The sequence below is a fragment of the Heptranchias perlo genome, chromosome 13 (genome assembly GCF_035084215.1).
Source record: "Heptranchias perlo isolate sHepPer1 chromosome 13, sHepPer1.hap1, whole genome shotgun sequence".
In the NCBI taxonomy this organism is placed as follows: Eukaryota; Metazoa; Chordata; class Chondrichthyes; order Hexanchiformes; family Hexanchidae; genus Heptranchias; species Heptranchias perlo.
This window is the reverse complement of record NC_090337.1, coordinates 48,569,479-48,586,434: the sequence shown is the minus strand read 5'-3', so window position 1 is coordinate 48,586,434 and position 16,956 is coordinate 48,569,479. Positions and strand designations below refer to the sequence as shown.

The window sequence follows — 16,956 nt, the reverse complement described above, 5'->3', positions numbered from 1 at the left end:
TAGTCCCGTTTCAACATTCAGGGAATATCACAACTGCTGATGGCCTGAAGTTTATTCATATTTCAAATCTTCCCCATTTACCAGCCTTTTAGAGAAATTCATCAAACAATCTAGTAGCATTTTTATTTATTATTTCTGTATAATTTAGTTATGTTGTATAGATTTCTTTTCAGTTCCTCCGTCTGTTTTGTGTTCTCAGTTTATCTTTGATCTCTTGTGTAGACTTTCTTTGTAGCATATACTCTACTTAATCCACTAGAATTACGTGATTAAGGAGTTGTGCAGCTTCCCCTATGGATCACCTACAAAAACCCATTATAGAGAGTTACATTCTAAATTGAGTACAAGTGAAAATAAATGTTAATTCACTTGGACTTTTTTTTATTATTCATCTTGACAGTTAACAAGTGGGAAGTGACAGCGTTTGTGCTCCAGTGCTTTTACCCCTCAGAGAAATATTCAAGCTACATCACTTTGTGATTTTAAAAAAACTACAGAGTAAATCTACTCTGAAGTGGCTACGAATGCAGCTTTGTGAATTGTTTGATTTTGTAGGCACAAGCATTTCTATTTGACTGGTTAAGCTGTACAGTAAAAAGCTCAAGTACCTTGAAATTAAACTTTAAATATTTTCTTATGAAATTCCTGTTTAAAATTAATGGGTTAGCACTTCTGAAAAAAAAGCAGACAAAGGAATTTCAATACATATGCGTTTAGTGTTTGTGTGCTAATAGTCAAAGATCTTAATTTCAAGACTTGTGTATGCCTATATTACATAAAACTATTAATGGGCAAAACATATGCCCTCTTTATCAGTCATAGTTTTCAATATGATCTATATGCCTGTCTGTTTCATGCATTCCTAGAGTCCCACAGTTCTCAAAATAATATTATGATTAGGAACAGTGATTAGAATAATAATATTTCTGAAGAGAGAAGAAAATACTTGTAAACTATGAATGTAAACATATCAAGATATAATTATTAATCAAAAATGTTTGGGATGTACTCAGAAGAGCTGGGATTTTAGAGGGGGGATCACAGGTTAGAAATGACAATGAATTTCGGTTAACACATGGGCTGGAGAGTGTAGCAGCGATGTGTAGTGTAACTAAATTTCTTCCATGTTTTAAAATAGACATATCCATTTCATTAGTTTAGTTTATTCCAGTCCATGTTTTGCAACAGATGCACTATGCTGGGTAATTGAGACCGGAAGCAGTGAACAGAGGGAACAAGCTGGGAGCATATGGTTGAAGAATATGGTGTAATATATGTGAGTGGATTTGCATTGTGTGGCTCGTAAACTGAGAAAGAGAAGCTTGAATGATTTATCAAAGTCATTTAAACCCCAAAAGTCATTGGGCCAGAATTTACTGTAGCCGGCAAACGAACATCGCCTGTCGTTCATTAGACTAGCTCTTGCCCATTTAGTTTCCACGAGATTTTGCACTGCAAAGTGCTGAAAGTGGGAGACAGAAACAGTGCAGCGTCCTCTACAGGGCATCTGGGACCTTTGTGAACAGGGCAAGCAACTGTGTATCTCCTCAATCAGGTTGAGGATTGAACAGCGCAGAATCTGAACCAGGAAGTGTAAATTAGAGCAGTGAATTTAATGTTCCAATCAGGTACAGAAAGAGAAATAAAGAGAGGGAAAGAAACATTGGATTAAGAGAGAGAGAAAAATGAGACAGAAAGAAAAATTTAAAGACAACATTTAATTTAATTTATTTTAAATCTCCACCAACATTAAAAGCTGCAGGAATGAGACTCCACACTTGTAATAGTTAATTTTCAGTGCCAGAGAGGTTGTTTGGCAGTAATTAGCACTTCTTATGTCATTAAAAAGGTACTTAGACTGAAATGGACAAGCCCTAACTTTCTGTGGCGAGTTTAGTTTGTATCTACCATGCAATTATAGGAACTTTCATGCATTCAATGGCAAGTCAGCCAGCGAGATGCTGTTTTCGGGAAGCTAACGGCAGAACAGCACATCTCCGAGAGCAACTTCTGGATTTTCGTGTTTAACTACGTATCTGCCTCACCTGAAGTTACTGTGCGATTTGCACATAAATAATGGTGAGCACCCTTAGCCTCATCGTTATTTTGACAGTAAATTCTGGCCCATTATATCCTGTCTGATTCTATGTAATTAATGCACTGGGAGCTTAGGGGTTAGTTTTAGTTCCTTTTTGTCCAGATTGAATTTTGTTTTATCAGCAATCAGTGGCAGATGCTAAGGCTCACACAATCAAGTCGTGCAATTTAAGTAGATGTGTCAGTGCAATGGGTTTACACGCTATCCTTTTACCTCTGGGATCTTTGTTTGAATTGAGCCCAATCTGATGTGATAAATGCTTCCCCTCTTTCATGGCTGTAAGTGAGTTTGAGAAGTCTGAACCCAGGTCCTAGAGGGCATGAGCTTTTTTTTCAGATTGGAGTTATGACACACACTTGCGCTAGAGCAGTGGATGCTTTACTCTGTACCTTATTCCAGGTGCTAACACTGGGTCCCCAAAATAGGGAAAATTCATTAAGAAAAATATTAAACATAGACATGGAACATAGAAAATAGGAGCAGGAGAAGGCCATTCGGCCCTTCAAGCCTGCTCCGCAATTCAATATGATCATGGCTGATCCTCTATCTCAATACCATATTCCCGCTCTCTCCCCATATCCCTTGATGCCTTTTGTGTCTAGAAATCTATCTAGCTCCTTCTTAAATATATTCCATGACTTGGCCTCCACAGCCTTCTGTGGTAGAGAATTCCACAGGTTCACCACCCTCTGAAGGAAGAAATTTCTCCTCATCTCAGTCCAAAATGTCCTATCCCGTATCCTGAGACTGTGACCCCTTGTTCTGGACCACACCCAGCCAGGGGAAACATCCTCCCTGCATCCAGTCTGACTAGCCCTGTCAGAACTTTATATGTTTCAATGAGATCACCTCTCATTCTTCTAAACTCGAGTGAATACAGGCCGAGTCGATCCAATCTCTCGTCATATGACAGTCCTGCCATCCCAGGATTCAGTCTGGTGAACCTTCGCTGCACTCCCTCTATGGCAAGTATATCCTTTCTTAGATAAGAAGACCAAAACTGCACACAATATTCCAGGTGTGGTCTCACCAAGGCCCTGTATAACTGCAGTAAGACATCCTTGCTCCTGTACTCAAATCCTCTTGCAATGAAGGCCAACATACCATTTGCCTTCCTAACTGCTTGCTGCACCCGCATGTTTGCTTTCAGTGACTGGTGTACAAGGACACCCAGGTCCCTTTGTACATCAACATTTCCCAATCTATCACCCTTTAAATAATACTCTGTCTTTCTGTTTTAACTTCCAAAGTGGATAATTTCACATTTATCCACATTATACTGCATCTGTCATGTATTTGCCCACTCACTCAACCTGTCTAAATCGCCTTGGCGCCTCTTTGCATCCTCCTCACAACTCACGATCCCATCTAGTTTTGTGTCGTCAGCAAACTTAGAAATATTATATTTGGTTCCCTCATCCAAATCATTGATATATATTGTGAATAGCTGGGGGCCCAGCACTGATCCCTGCGGTACCCCACTAGTCAGTGCCTGCCACGCCAGAAAAGACCCATTTATTCCTACTCTCTGTTTCCTGTCTGTTAAGCAATTTTCAATCCATGCCAGTATATTACCACCAATCCCATGTGCTTTAATTTTGCACACTAACCTCTTCCGTTGGGACTTTATCAAAGGCCTTCTGAAACTCCAAATAAACCACATCCACTGGTTCTCCCTTGTCTATTCTACCAGTTACATCCTCAAAAAACTCCAGTAGGTTTGTCAAACATGATTTCCCTTTCATAAATCCATGTTGACTTTGTCTAATCCCATTGATATTTTCTAAGTGTCCTGTTATCACATCCTTTATAATAGACTCTAGCATTTTCCATACTACTGATGTTAGGCTAACCCAGTCTGTAGTTCCCTGTTTTCTCTCTCCCTCCTTTTTTAAATAGTGGGGTTACATTTGCCACCCTCCAATCTTCAGGAACTGTTCCACAATCTATAGAATTTTGGAAGATGACAACTAGTGCATCCACTATTTCCATGGCTACCTCTTTTAGTACTCTGGGATGCAGATTATCAGGCCCTGGGGATTTATCGGCTTTCAGTCCCGTTAATTTCTCCAGCACTATTTTTTTACTAATACTAATTTCCTTTAATTCCTCCTTCTCACTAGTCCCTTGGTTCCCTAGCATTTCTGGGAAGTTATTTGTGTCCTCTTCCGTGAAGATAGAACCAAAGTATTTGTTTAATTGCTCTGCCATTTCCTTGTTCCCCATTATAAATTCTCCTGTTTCTGACTGTAAGGGACCTACATTTGACTTCACTAATCTTTTTTCTTTTTACATGCTTGTAAAAGCTTTTACAGTCGACTTTTATGTTCCTTGCTAGTTTACTCTCATACTGTATTTTTCCCCTCTTAATCAATCTCTTGCTCCTTTTTTGCTGAATTCTAAACTGCTCCCAATCCTCAGGCTCGCTACTTTTTTTGGCAGCTTTATATGACACCTCTTTGAATCTAATACTACCCTTAATTTCCTTTGTTAGCCATGGTTGGGCCACTTTTCCTTTTGTGTTTTTGTGCCAGAAAGGAATGTATAATTGTTTCAATTCATGCATTCGTTCCTGAAATGTTAGCCATTGCCTATCCACCATCATGCCTTTTAATGAAGCTTCCCAGTCTATCATAGCCAACTCACTGCTCGTACCTTCGTAGTTTCCCTTGTTTAGATTTAGGACCCTAGTTTCAGAATGGATTACTTCACTTTCCGTCTTAATGAAGAATTCTATCATGTTATGGTCACTCTTCCCTAAAGGATCCCACACAACAAGATTATTAATTAAGCCCTTCTCATTGCACAATACCCAATCTAGGATAGCCTGTTCGCTCATTGGCTCCTCAACATACTGGTCTAAAAAACCATCTTGTACATGCACCAGGAATTCATCCTCCATGGTATTATTGCTAATTTGGTTTGGCCAGTCTATATGTAGATTAAAGTCACCCATGATTACTGTAGTACCCTTGTTACATGCATCTCTATTTTCCTGTTTGATCCCATCCCCTACATTACCACTACTGTTTGGAGGCCTATAGACAACTCCCACCAATGTTTTCTGCCCCTTTGTGCTTCCTAACTCGACCCAGACTGATTCTACATCTTGATTTTCTGAGCCAATATCCTTTCTCACTATTGCTCTGATTTCATTCTTTACTAACAACGCCACCCCACCTCCTTTTCCTTTTTGCCTGCCCTTCCTAAATATCGAATACCCTTGGATATTCAGCTCCCAGCCTTGGTCACCCTGCAGCCATGTCCCTGTAATTGCAATTATATCGTATCCGTTTACATCTATTTGCACTGTTAATTCATCTACCTTATTACGAATGTTTTGTGCATTCAGATACAGTGCCTTTAGATTTGTCTTTTAACATTTTTAGACATCTTAACATTTTTTTGCACTATGGCCCTATTTGTCTTATTACCATTTTTTCTTACCCGGACCCTATTTGTTGGTGCACTCTTTTGTTTATTGAACTAAAATATTATTGTGCCACATTACAGCAAAACTACCAATTTTATTTTATTATATTGCAGGAAATAACATATCCTGTAAGATAAGTAGGAGCTATTTTGCAAGCTGAATTGTATTTTTTTCTCAAAATATTGAGGGTGAAATTGGTCTACGATATGGACTTAGAGCAAATCAGCAGCCGATTAACACCATGCTTGAATTTCTTCTCCATTGACTTTAATGGGGAAGAAATGGAAGTGGTATAAAATGAACTGCCGATTCACTATCGACCATTTTACGCTGCTGTTGAAGATCAATTTCACTCCTTTATTTCTGTATTCATTATTTACCATTCATCCTGGTTTCATTGCTATTTGTTGTATGTTGCAGGTACTTGTACCTTTTGGTGGTGAACTTTAAGCAGAGGCTACAGGCTGCGGAACATTGTTCTATGCAAAATAAACCACTGAACGGTAAGCCTCAAAACAATGCAGTGAGATGGGTGGCTGTGATATGAATGGTTTCTTTTGCATAAATCACAATCCCCCACCAATACAATTTTCTGATGTTCTTTCAGGCGCAAGTATGAGGAGCGAGTTGGCTAAGGTAGATTGGGAAATTAGATTAAAAGATATGACGATAGATAAGCAATAGCGAACATTTAAAGAAATAATTAATAATTCTCAACAAATATACATTCCCTTGAGGAATAAAAACTCCAAGGGAAAAGTGATCCAACCATGGCTAACTAAAGAAGTTAAGGATAGTATTAGATTAAAAGAAGAGGTTTACAATGTTGGCAATAAAAATAGTAAGCCTGAGGATTGGGTAGGTTTTAGAAATCACCAAAGGATGACCAGGAAGTTGATAAAGAGAGAGAAAATTGAATATGAGAGTAAACTAGCAAGAAATATAAAAACAGATTGTAAGGACTTCTGCAAGTATGTAAGAAGGAAGAGATTAGTGACAGTAAAAATGGGTCCCTTAAAGGCAGAGACAGGAGAAATTATAGTGGGGAATAAGGAAATGGCAGAGAAGTTAAACAAATGGTTTATATCTGTCTTCACAGTAGAAGACACAAAAAAAATATTGGAAATAGTGGGGAACCGAGGGTCTAATGAGAGTGAGGAATTTAAAGTAATTAAGATTAGTAAAGAAAAAGTACTGGAGAAATTAATGGGACTAAAAGCCAACAATTCTCCTGAACCTGATGGTGTACATCCTAGGGTTTTAAAAGAGGTGACTGCAGAGATAGTGGATCCATTGGTTTTGATCTTCCAGAATTCCCTAGATTCTAGAACGGACCCCGTGGATTGGAAGGTAGCAAATGTAACCCGCTATTCAAGAAAGGAGGAAGAGAGAAAACAGGGAACTATAGGCCAGTTAGCCTGACATCAGTAGTAGGGAAATGCTAGAATCTATTATTAAGGACGTAGTAACAGCGCACATAGAAAATCATATGATTAGGCAGAGTCAACAGGGTTTTATGAAAGGGGAACATGTGTTTGACAAATCTATTAGAATTTTTTGAGGGTGTAACTAGCAGGGTAGATAAAGGGGAACCAGTGGGTATATTATATTTGGATTTTCAAAAGGCATTCAAGGTTGTTACACAAGATTAGGGCTCATGGAATTTTGGGTAATATATCAGCATGGATTGAGGATTGGTTAATGGACAGAAAACAGAGAGTAGGAATAAACAGGTCATTTTTGAGTTGGCAGGTTGCAACTATTGGGGTGCCACAAGGATCAGTGCTTGGGCCCCAGCAGTTTAAAATATATATCAATGACTTAGATGAGGGGACCAAGTATAATGTATCCAAGGTTGCTAATGATACAAAACTAGGTGGGAAAGTAAACTGTAAGAAGGACACCAAGAGGCTGCAAAGGGATATAGATAGGTTAAGTGAATGGGCGAGAATGTGGCAGATGGAGTATAATGCAGGGAAATGTGAAATTATCCACTTTGGTAGGAAGAATAGAAAAGCAGAATATTTTTAAAGAAATGTTGATAGTCAGAGGGATTTGGGTGTCCTTGTATACAAATCATAGAAAGTTAACATGCAGGTATAGCAAGCAATTAGGAAGTCAAATGGTATGTTAGCCTTTATTGCAAGGTGGTTGAAGTGTAAGAGTAAGGAGGTCTTGCTGCAATTATATAGGGGTCTGGTGAGACCACACCTGGAATACTGTGTACAGTTTTGGTCTCCTTACCTAAGGAAGGATATACTTGCCTTAGAGGGGATACGATGAAGGTTCGCTAGATTAATACCTGGGATGAGAGGTTTGTCCTATGAGAAGAGATTGAGTATAATGGGCCTATACTCTCTAGAGTTTAGAAGAACGAGAGGTGATCTCATTGAAACACATAAAATTCTTAGAGGGCTTGACAAGTTAAATGCGGAGAGGCTGTTTCCCCTGGCTGGAGAGTCTAGAACTACAGGGCATAGTTTCAAGATAAGGTGTTGGCCATTTGGGACCGAGATGAGGAAAAAATTCTTCATTCAGAGGATTGTGAATCTTCGGAATTCTCTACCCTAGCGGGCTGTGGATGCTCAGTTGTTGAGTATATATAAGACTGAGATTGATAGATTTTTGGACACCAAGGGGATCAAGGGATATGGGGATCGGCAGGAGAGTGGAGTTGAGGTAGAAGTTCAGCCATGATCTTACTGAATGGTGGAGCAGGCTCCGGGGGCTGTACGTCCTACTCATGCTGCTATTTCTTATGTTCTTATGTTCTTATGTTCTACTCTGTTTTTACAACATATTTGCTGTCTAGTGCTTTTTTAAGAGTTTTTTCTCTCACCATTCTCTCCTCTCTTGATAAGCTTTGACTCCTTGCTGGGGTATGGCTTCATGGACTCCAATTGTCCTCTGGTACCTTGCCTAAGCAACCATTATTCACGTGTAAGCCTTGATAGTGAGTTTCAGCATGTTATTCCAGCTGGGGGGATGGGAAGGTGAAGCAACACAACCAAGCTCATTTCTGATGTCCTGGCCAGATGCCCACACGCGTACACTTCCAACAGGTGTTGTTGGCAATGCGAGTGAAGACCTTGGTCAATTGTTTTTTTAGCTCTGTAATCCAAGGGTATCAAAGCTACCTGCAGTGCTCCTACTCCCAGCCTGGCTGAGATTAGCTAATTCAGTGCAGATCATGCATCAAACCTGAGTCCTTCATGGTCTGATAAATACATTTTTCTTTAATTTTTTGCACGTTTCAGACAGACTTATCATTGTAGATTTAATGAGAAGTTGCAGAGCATCAAGTACATATGGTCATTTTGTGAAAATGTTTTTGAAAAAAATCAACCAAAAGTGTATCAACAAGCGCTGAATCAGCACCTAATTTTAATTTGATCATATTTACAGTAAATTAATAATATCTATCAGCTTTGCTTGGACGGTAGCACTCTTGCCTCTGGGCCAACAGGTTACAGGGTCAAGTCCCAAACCAGAATACGAGCTCATTAATCGAGGGTAACACTCCAATGCAATACCGAGGAAATATTGTCCGACAGATGAGACATTAAACCAAGGCCCCTCTGCTTCTGTTGCAGGGATTTCTGGGGATGTTAAAGATTACATAATAGGGGACCATGGGTTCATCACTGAGCACCCCTCACCTTAATGTACAGAACTACATAATTATGTACAACCCTCACTGCACTCACCTGCAAGTATTGTGTCCTATAGCATATACTCTGTATGAAAGCATGTAGACTTACATTAAATAAAATATATAAAAATAATTCATGGTACTATTTGAAGGAAGTTTTCCTGCCGTCTTAGCAAAAATTCCTTCATCAACCAACACTGCCAAACAACAAATTAACTAATCATTCATTTTTTTGCTCTTTATGGGATGTTGTTGACACAGAATGGCTACTGCATTTGGCTGCAAAGTAATTTGTGGTTTGAAGTGCTTTGAGATGTTTCAACATAGTCAGATATCATATTAATGCAAGCTTTTTTAATGCTTTTGGTTACAAGAAAATGTCACTAATTTCTACCACAGAAAGCTCAAGTACTTTTGCAGCAGTTGTTTAAATGAAGACTGTGCCCTATAAATTAGCTTTGATGGGTCATGAAGATACATATGTTAGATATCATTTGGTGTGATGGTGCTCCACAAATTTAAATTGGGGTAATGTTTAAATTTAACAGTTTCCACAAAAAAGAATCCACAGACTGTAATTAAAATCACTGCGACACCATTGGTTTGGTGTCCAAGCCCTGCCTGAACATTCAATCTATGTTTAAAAATGGTGCTATTAACCAGATCTGTCATTGTTCGAGCTGCCATTTTGACATCAGAATTCCAGGCAGCTAGGCTACAGTTTTATGTATTTGTTACAGAATCTATTTTTTTTAAACTAAAAATTGTACTCTGTTGCTATGGGTAAGCATGCTAGTCTTTCCTTACAAAAGCCTTTCTCTGACAAATGAGATAGTAAGATGAAACGGAGAAAAGCGGCATATGACAGATGTCAGGTTGATAACACAAGTGAGAACCAGGCAGAATATAGAAAGTTCATAGGGGAAGTGAGAAAGGCAATAAGAGAGGCAAAGAGAAAGTATGAAAATAGGCTGGAGGCTAACATAAAAGGGAATCCAAAAGTCTTCTACAGGCACGTAAACAGTAAATGGGCAGTAAGAGGAGGGGTGGGGCCAATTAGGGACCATAAAGGAGATCTACTCATGGAGGCAGCGGGGATGGCCGAGGTACTAAATGAGTACTTTGCATCAGTCTTTACCAAGGAAGAAGATGCTGCCAGAGTCTCAGTAAAGGAAGATATAGTTGAGATTCTGGATGGGCTAAAAATTGATAAAGAAGAGGTACTTGAAAGGCTAACTGTGCTTAAAGTAGATAAGTCACCCGGTCCAGATGGGATGCATCCTAGGTTGCTGAGAGAAGTAAGGGTGGAAATTGCAGAGGTACTGGCCATAATCTTCCAAACATCCATAGATACAGGGGTGGTGCCAGAGGACTGGAGAATTGCAAATGTTACACCCTTGTTCAAAAAAGGTTTGAGGATAAACCCAGCAACTATAGGCCAGCCAGTTTAACCTCAGTGGTGGACAAACTTTTAGAAACGATAAACCGGGACAGAATTAGCAGTCACTTGGACGAGGGTGGATTGATTAGGGAAAGCCAGCACAGGCTTGTTAAAGGCAAATCATGTTTAACTAACCTGATAGAGTTTTTTGATGAGGTAACAGAGAGGGTAGATGAGGGCAATGGAATTGATGTGGTGTATATGGACTTTCAAAAGGCGTTTGGCAAAGTGCCGCACGGTAAGCTTATCATCAAGATTGCGGCCCATAGAACAAAAGGGGCAGTAGCAACATGGATACAGAATTGGCTAAGTGACAGGAAACAGAGAGTAGTGGTTGTTTTTTGGACTGGAGGGAGGTGTACAGTGGTGTTCCCCAGGGGTCAGTGCTGGGACCACAGCTTTTCTTGATATATTAATGACTTGGACTTGGGTGTACAGGGCACAATTTCAAAATTTGCAGATGACACAAAACTTGGAAAGGTAGTAAACAGTGAGGAGGATAGTGGTAGACTTCAAGAGGATATAAACAAGCTGGTGGCATGGGCAGACACGTGGCAGATGAAATTTAATGCAGAAAAATGTGAAGTGATACATTTTGGTAGGAAGAACGAGGAGAGGCAATATAAACTAGAGGGCACAACTCTAAAAGGGGTACAGGAACAGAGAGATCTGGGGCTATATGTGCACAAATTGTTGAAGGTGGCAGGGCAGGTTGAGAAAGTGGTTAAAAAAGCATACGGGAACCTGGGCTTATAAATAGAGGCATAGAGTACAAAAGTATGGAAGTCATGATGAGCCTTTATAAAACATTGGTTCAGCCACATTAGAAGAAGTAGAATAGAAGTTTACCACATGGAAACAGGCCCTTCGGCCCAACATGTCCATGTTGCCCTGTTTATACCACTAAACTAGTCCCAATTGCCTGCACTTGGCCCATATCCCTGTATACCCATCTTACCCATGTAACTGTCCAAATGCTTTTTAAAAGACAAAATTGTACCCGCCTCTACTACTGCCTCTGGCAGCTCGTTCCAGACACTCACCACCCTTTGAGTGAAAAAATTGCCCCTCTGGACCCTTTTGTATCTCTCCCCTCTCACCTTAAATCTATGCCCCCTCGTTATAGACTCCCCTACCTTTAGGAAAAGATTTTGACTATCTACCTTATCTATGCCCCTCATTATTTTATAGACTTCTATAAGATCACCCCTTAACCTCCTACTCTCCAGGGAAAAAAGTCCCAGTCTATCTATAGAGTCATAGAAGTTTACAACATGGAAACAGGCCCTTCGGCCCCACATTGTGTCCAGTTCTGGGCACTGCACTTCAGGCAAGATGTGAGGGCCTTAGAGAGGGTGCAGAAGAGATTTACTAGAATGATTCCAGGAATGAGGGACTTTAGTTACGTGGATAGACTGGAGAAGCTGTGGTTGTTCTCCTTAGAATAGAGATGGTTGCAAGGAGATTTGATAGAGGTATTCAAAATTATGAAGGGTCTAGACAGAGTAGATAGAGAGAAACTGTTCCTATTGGTGGAAGAGTCAAGGACCAGAGGACGTTGAAGGTGATTGGCAAAAGAACCAAAGGTGACATGAGGAAAAACTTTTTTACACAGCAAGTGGTTAGGATCTGGAATGCAGTGCCTGAGGAGGTGGTTGGAGGCAGATTCAAAAGCGAAGTGGATAAGTACTTGAAAGGAAAAAATTTACAAGGCTAAGGGGAAAGGGCGGGGGAGTGGGACTAGTGGGATTGCTCTTGCATAGAGCCAGCACGGACTCAATGGGCCAAATGGCCTCCTTCCGTACTGTAACCTTTCTATGATTCTATTTAAAAAGCATGAAGCTCCTTTAATAATCATTGGTTGTGGTTCTGGGTGTTGTCCAGGGCTCAGAACAGAGATAGTTCCAGTTTATCATCTATATTTTTGATTGTCTATTTATTTATATGCCTATAATTGCAGCAGTTGGTCAAGACAAAATCCACCCATGTTTTATCTCCATAGAATTTGACAATATTTCCAATTCACTAAGAAATAACTTTCTCTGCATATGCATGGGAAAAAAGTTCTTTACCACACTTGCAGGACGTATTTCACTAAGAAACTCCATAAGCCCTTGTTGGGTGCAAATGTAAAATGGATCCACATTTGGGCTCAAAAGGTACCTGCATTGCTGCACAAAATTGTATATTTCTCTCAATGCAAACTCAACATGGAAATAAATTTACAATTCATGTGCTGATACAATTAACCACCCTTTGGTGCCAGGTTAATGATTATTGAGAGGAGCAAGTGCATTAAAAATCTTCAAAGTGATAGCTACATGGCTTCTGAAGAAGTGAAGATTGAAGATCATGTGGTCACAATTTTTTTGCCCTTTTCCTCTCCAAAAAAACCTTGTACACATGTGACCTTTTATGCAGGTCTGACCCATACAAATAGAAACTGCCTTTCATCCACTAGAAATGGTGATTTCCACGAAGCAACTCCACTCCCTAATTTCTGCTAGCCTGCCCTCCTTGAGGCCAGATACCAATTCTTAGTGTCTGGGGATATCGGAAGGGGGGAGTGGCAAAGATTACAGGGGGAAGAAAATTTTATAAGGCCTATCATCGGGCGTAGGTAGTGTGATCCGCTATTAACCAGCGCCCAGTGGCCCCTGCACAGACAGGACGGGACTTTCGGGAGGCCTGAGGACTTATCTGCAAACAGCGTTGGAAATCAGTGTTGACACGAGGATTCAATGCAAATTGCACTTCCCACCAGCAGCGGGAGCCCCAATCTCTAAAAGAGAGGCTGTCTCTTAAAATATCTTAAAGGTAGCCGGTACCTGTTATTTCCTAAAAATAACAGTCTGCTGTCTGCACAGAGTCTGAACAGAGATCAAACATCACAAGCGTAAAACACAGATGCAGGTCCCGTCCCTATGTTTACACACTAATGAATTATGTTAAAACACTGAATAAAGGTTGTGCACTACTAAATCCCACATCCTCCAATCTGCATGCCAGAGACCTCACCAATCTGCCGATCTGAGTTGGTACCAGGCCTGCAAGGGTGCGTGCACCAAGGTTCTCAAATGATGCACTAGAGACCTTGGTTCAAAAGGCAGTGGGAGGCAGCGGGGGATGAGGTGAATACCAGGCACACAGCACCACGAACATGGATGCAGCGCAGGAAGAAGTTCAATGCTTTGACACGAGTGGTCAAGGTGAGTGAAGTCAACTGTCAAGTGGCATCTCCTACCATATCAGGAGGCAGCAAGTGGCAGTGGCATTTAGCTCCTAGAGCTTGTTCTGCCATTCAATGAGATTATGGTGGACCTGTGACCTAACTCCATATACCCACCTTAGCCCCATTTCCCTTAATATCCTTGGTTCACAGAAATCTATCAATCTCAGATTTAGAATTCACAATTGAGCTAGCATCAGCTGCCATTTTCAGAAGAGTGTTCCAAACATCTTCCATCCTTTGCATGTAGAAGCATTTCTTAACTTCACTCCTGCACGTCCTGGCTTTAAATGTTAGGCTATGCCCCCTAGTCCTAGTATTCAAGTATAGGACACCTCCAAAGACAGTTACAAATGTGTCGGCAGCCAGAAGCAATAATCCAGCCGCTAACTCGCAAATTCTGCACAGTCCCTTTAAATAGCGCTGGTGGGGGTCCTCCAGGCACTCTAAGACACATTCAGATGGTCGTGGTTGAGACTGTGCATTGAGTTGAGCGTTAAATGCCAAAATGGCATCTGCCACTTTAAATCAGCATTGCACACTGATTGTTCCCATTTTCTCCTTACTTTACATGCTGCTGGCGTTCAGTATTTGCGCATACCAAGATGGCATCCGGCGCACATCACACTGGAAACGTGCGTGCGCAGTCAAGACGCCACCTTGGATGTTCGCGGGGCCGCATAGCGCCAGAACAACGGGTGCAACACGGCCCAATTTCTAGCCCTGAATATCTCATTTTCAAACTTATGTAGGATACAAATAATTCTGCTGTTTCCCACCTCTCGAGGAGAAAATGCACCCCTTGAGGCTGAGGATTGGATTCAGATGTTATACTTTTTCGTGAGAATGTTGGAGCTATCATGGAAGATCTTTCAGCAGTATTTAACCTTTTAATTAAACAAGACATCACCTTAAGCTTCATACTCACATGTATTGCAAGCCATATTATAGAAGATCTCAAAGCAATATGTATCTTTTAAGATCTCGCCATAAGCCTGAAGGAGCGAATCGCCTCCCCGTTGTAGAACCTGCCCAATTTTCTTTCCGTTCAAAGTTGAAATTGACCCCCGCTGTGTCTCGTCTTAAGCTCTGGGAGCTTCCTTACAGATGGCTGTAGAGTTGTCATGTGCTTCAAGGTGCATTGGAGTTTTTTGAATCCCTCATGCATTGCTGCAGAGATTTCAGAGCTGCACTGTTGCACATTCTCTGATAAGGATGTTCAGTGCACTCTCAAAAAGTGTCAAGCAAGCCTTTTATTCATCAAACAATCCCTTCTCAAGGAAAGCCCAGTAAGGTAACAATCCCTGGCATATGCAGCAGAGAAACACTGGGCTGGCACAATGGCCAGCTGCTTCCTGTTCCTCCATTGCCACCTCTGTTGTTCCTTCTCATTTTTGCTGTGTTCTTCACCCAATGCTCCCTCCTCAAATTCACTCTCTAACTGTGTTTGAGGAAAGAGCTTTGTATCTGAGATGGTGTTTGCATGATGTGAATGCATAGTTTCAAAGTTACTTATACCCGGCACCTCATCCCTCTTAAGAGATTGAACCTCGAGATGTCCCACTCCTTGCACTCATTGAACATGTGTACAATGCCCATTATGATTGGCAGCGAGCTGATCTTGCAAAATCTAGGGAGTCCCGCCCACCTCTCTACTGGCCTGATCCTGGCCACTCTCTAGTGGTCCCAGCAGCAATTTTGCTTGGATCATAGAATTAACCCTATAGTACAAATGCAAGGTTGTTTTTATTTTCCTTCTAATCCATGATCTTCAAAAATACAACCATCTCATGTACTCTGAGGTCTGCAGCAGCAGTTGATTTTTCTCCCCTGCCTCCAGACACAAGGCTCTGCCAAGAGATGTTCCTGTGCCTATTAAAATGACCTGAACCTGGAAATATAGGTGAGTTCATGGCAGGTCACTTCAGGTGTACTCTGCCTGACTTCTGCCCAAGTGAAGGGGGGAGGAGAATTGGCCTTATCATCTTTAGGACTAGGAACTGCTCTTAAAGCTGTCTAGTTTTAATGTTTCTGCCTTTTAACGTCAAATCTGTCAGGACTAAAAGTTTTACAAGTTTTGGAATTACTTTCATCTATTGAAAGTCAAGCAACCAGTCCTCGGGCTGATATAGAACAGGAAGCGTCAGTCATGCTGCATTCACTTGACCTTTACAAGTGATCTGGATCTGGCTTTGAACTTCTGTGAAACCAGAATGTAATGTTCACACTGTCAGATTGAGTTTATTGTTCTAGGGTTCACAAGTTCTCCACTCCCCTTTCCCACATAGAGCAAATGATATCTGAATACACATATTTGAGGGCTTTATTGTGGAATAGTGTTCTCTTTTGAAGGGAAATACCCACCTCCATATTGAATCCTAGATTTTGAAAATTGCACTGGGCCTTAACATGCATAAGTTATTGAAGTAATAATTGTAGGTTAAAAACTTAAAATGATGTATAGATCAGGTAAAAGTTCTTTTGTCTACTATAGTATTCAGTGAGAGTGCACGTACTGTTGAGATATGTATAATCTCCAAGTCTAGTCCAGTATGTATGTATAGTATACTCATGTTGTAATTGTAAATTGTAAACAACTACAATTATAGAACAATACGGTGAGTAATAGATGCTGTTTTGGTGATGAAAAATGAATTTTTCTAGTATCTTTGATGGATACAGCAATCTAAAATCCCTCTAAATCTTGTACAAATGCTTTTTTTTGTAAACTTCAAATATAGTTAATGTCTTTTTAATTTTACTTTAGAATTAACAGAGAGCATTAGAGGAGATTAGGTCTTCAGTGTGCTGACATATTAATCTCTTACCTCTGTGAACTAGTGCCCTAAATTATGCCATGGGATACTAACATACACATACTTAATGCATCATCTAAAATATCCCCCTCTGGAGGGATGTTAACCCATGTATTTTAAAATGAGTTAATGCCTCCATTAAAATAGCAAAGCGGGGAGTTTCAGACAAGCATGTTAAGTGTTTGTACATTAGTTTTATGCAACCTAACTTCAGGCCCAAGGTTTGAATCTACCTGTCTGTTGGCTGTGAGAGCCCTACGTAAAATGAACCTCAGCAGACTTCCTCA

The 16,956-nt window shown here is 40.5% G+C and overlaps 1 long non-coding RNA gene across 1 annotated transcript; it reads left to right on the top strand.

Moving 5' to 3' along the window:
- The first annotated feature begins 1,212 nt into the window (after positions 1-1,212).
- LOC137331085 (uncharacterized) lies at positions 1,213-14,978 on the top strand. The gene is made up of 3 exons (XR_010965374.1): positions 1,213-1,276; positions 5,952-6,034; positions 14,442-14,978. It is a non-coding gene; the product is annotated as an uncharacterized lncRNA (long non-coding RNA).
- The last annotated feature ends 1,978 nt before the right edge of the window (positions 14,979-16,956 follow it).